The 3,256-nt window shown below is 43.8% G+C and overlaps 1 protein-coding gene across 5 annotated transcripts in view; it reads right to left on the bottom strand.

Moving 5' to 3' along the window:
• Tnrc6c (trinucleotide repeat containing adaptor 6C) overlaps positions 1-3,256 on the bottom strand; it is a 120,282-nt gene that overhangs the window by 105,702 nt on the left and 11,324 nt on the right. The window lies entirely within an intron of this gene.

Here is a 3,256-nt window from a genome sequence, read left to right as displayed (position 1 = left end):
AAAAAACAAAAAAAAAAAAAAAAAAAAAAAAAAAAAAAAAAAAAAAGTTAAAGCCTTCCTCTTTTTGTTTAAACAGAAAAAGGGGAAATGATGGAGGAAGGTCATTGGCTAATAAAGAAACTGCCTTGGCCCATTTTATAGATTAGAACATAGGTGGGTGGAGTAAACAGAACAGAATGCTGGGAGAAAAAGGAAGTGAGCTCAGACTTGATAGCTCTGCTCTCTGGAGCAGACACGATGAAGCTCTGACCCAGGATGGTCGTAGGCTAGAATCTTCCCGGTAAACGCACCTTGGGGTGCTACACACATTAATAGAAATGGGCCAGGCAGTATTTAAATGAATATAGTTTGTGTGTTGTTATTTCGAGGTATAAGCTAGCCAGGAGCCGGGCTGTGGGAAGAGGCCCGCAGCTCCTACTACAGACAAGCAGTATTTACAAGTGCCTACTATAAGGCAATAAGCTAAGTTTTAATAAAACACAAATCCTGCCTACAAGAGTAATAATCTAAGAAAGGCAAAAAGGCACATATGATTGTTATAAATAATAAAAAGTTAGGGGGTTGGAGAGATGGCTCAGAGGTTAAGAGCATTGCCTCCTCTTCCAAAGGTTCTGAGTTCAATTCCCAGCAACCACATGGTGGCTCACAACCATCTGTGATGGGGTCTGGTGCCCTCTTCTGGCCTACAAGCATACACACAGACAGAATATTGTATATACAATAAATAAATAAATAAATAAATAATTTTTTAAAAAAAAGTTAGGGTACCCCAAGAAAGATACTGAAACATTTTGTTCCTGGACAAGCCGAATATACGCTGTGTGTCAACACCATGTTAAGCCATTCTATTTTTCTCTTGCATGCACCTCTAAAATGGAGGAAACCAAGCTATATGCAGACAAAAAGATACATGTAGTACACACACACACACATATACATATAAACATACAGCAACTATGCATTTTCAGGCATCTTATTTACTGCTGAAGTATCGAAGTACAAGATCACAGAAATTAAGGAGAGGAAGCAGATTTCTCAAACCTTGTCTGGGTTCTCTTTGTGAAATACAGGAAGAGAAACTGAAACATTATGGTCTAATGTTGCAGAACATATCCTAATAGTCTTACCAAGGCTACAATTTCCATCCCAAATAAAGAATAATTTTATATTCCAGCATTTGTGAGTGTTTTCAGGGTAAAGAAACTTCCTTTCCCACCTTACAAATTATGCTAGTCAATTACTATGGCCATGCTCATAAAACAGTACCACTCTGTAGACTTGAGTTACTTCTTTGAAACTACAGTAATACACACAGACAGAAGGTAATTACAGAGCAGAGGTGTGACTGTGAGAAACAGTCCTGATGTATCTTTGCTCTGTGTGGCAAGCACGTGCACACCGCACAGGGTACATCACTAACCATCTTCTCCAGTTGAGATAACAAAAGGCACCCAGATTAATCTCTAGGTTACCAAACAAGTGACAGATCTAGGAATACAACCCAGAAGTAACACTCAAGACTGTACTTGACAGTGGTTGCCAGAAACTGGTTATCAGCTGATGAGAAAGATAAGGTGAAGTGTTCATAACTATTCTAAATTAAAGGACTATGTTGAAAGATGCTATCTAAAAATTATCTGGGAGACAAAGTCCTGGGATGAATGTACGGTGTTCTCAGGGAAGTTTAACTGAGGAAGAAGTGTGTGTGTGTGTGTGTGTAACATCCCATGGGATGTGGTCCTGGACTCAGGAAAGGAGGACGCCGGCTGCTGAACACCAGCATTCTGCCTGATGAGGATGTAATGTGACCAGCAGCCTCATGTTCCCACCACCAAGCCTTCTTCACTATGATGGATTGTTCCCTCAGAAGACTGAGGCAAAATAACTTTCTCTCTTCCAGGTGCTTCTGTTAGGCCTGTTGTCCCAGCAACAGGAAGGCAACTAATCTATATATAGACAGCTATATATTTCAGCTAAGAAATATAAGGAAGAAAGGATCACAAGACTGCTGAGATGACTGACCATGTCAACCTGACAGGACCTGGAATCAACTAAGAAACATGCCCCATTGGGGTGGGTCTGTGAGGGCATTTCTATAAGAACTGGCTGAGGGGAAGAGACCCTCTTTCAGAGTGAAGATGCTTGGCACAAAGGTCCCAGGGGAAATCAGTGTGTTTGCTTGCCTGCCTGAACTGCTTGCTGGGTTGTGTGCTCTTGCTCTGCAGCTAATACTATCTTTCACAGACTCCAGCTTCTCTGATTTCTAGCGTGGAATGAAGATCTTAAGCACCAATTGGGACACTAATGAGGCATCCATCATAAAAACTGTGGAGCTACTAGGTTCTCATCTTCTCCAGTGTACAGACAGCCACAGCTGAACTGCCCAGCCCCTAATATTCATAGGGACTTTAGTAAACCCTCCTTTATACTGTGTATCAATCACGCATTCTATCAGGTCTGTTCCTCAAGAGACTAGGCTTCCTTAGTGCCCTTGTTATGGTTTTCTGTCTCTTTAAGAGACAAGCCACACCCACTCCCTCCCCCATCCACTGAGGCAGGCTGATCTTCAGCTTCCTGCCTAAGCTCACTCTTTTCCATCTTCCTCTCGGAGAGGCAGCTTTGCTTCTGCCTTTCTCTCCCCACTTCCCCGCTTCCCCCTTCTCTATCTCTTTCTCCTCGTCCTCTCTCTCTCTGTCCCCCCTTTTCCCTTCCCCCTTCATAACCCCCTAAATAAATATTCAACCTCACTCTGCATGTCGTGTCTATCCATGTCTCTGTCTCCTGCCCGCCCACCATGTGTCTCCCTGCCTGGGACCAGGCACTGCTCAGGGACCAGCAGCTGTCTGCCTGGGACTGGCTGCTCTCAGGGCCCATTGCCTGCCACCACATGGCCCGCCACCACCGCTAGGGCCACCACTCTGGGACCGGCAGGGGACCGGCAGCCGTGTCTGCCTGGGACTGGCTGCTCTCAGGGCTTGCTGTCTGCCGCCACATGGCCTGCTACCACCTACAGCATTTCTGCTGCCTACTGCCGCCGCCGGGGATCTTGAAGCATTTTTAAAAAAATTATAAAACCCCTGCCACTGTAGTTTCAGGGAGGCCCAACATTTAAAACATTGCATCTTCCTTTCCCTCATACAATTCAAAATTTCACCTCAACAGTTATTACCCTGATTGTGAAGATGATTTTACAAGTGAACACTTATCAATTTACTGACTAGCATATTTTAAACATACAGACTGAACTTAGGAAGAA

The sequence above is a fragment of the Alexandromys fortis genome, unplaced genomic scaffold, assembly GCF_014885135.2.
Source record: "Alexandromys fortis isolate MF-2015 unplaced genomic scaffold, M_Fortis_MF-2015_v1.1 scaffold_39, whole genome shotgun sequence".
Lineage (NCBI taxonomy): Eukaryota > Metazoa > Chordata > Mammalia > Rodentia > Cricetidae > Alexandromys > Alexandromys fortis.
The sequence above is the reverse complement of the archived record's forward strand: the minus strand, read 5'-3'. Positions and strand labels throughout refer to the sequence as shown.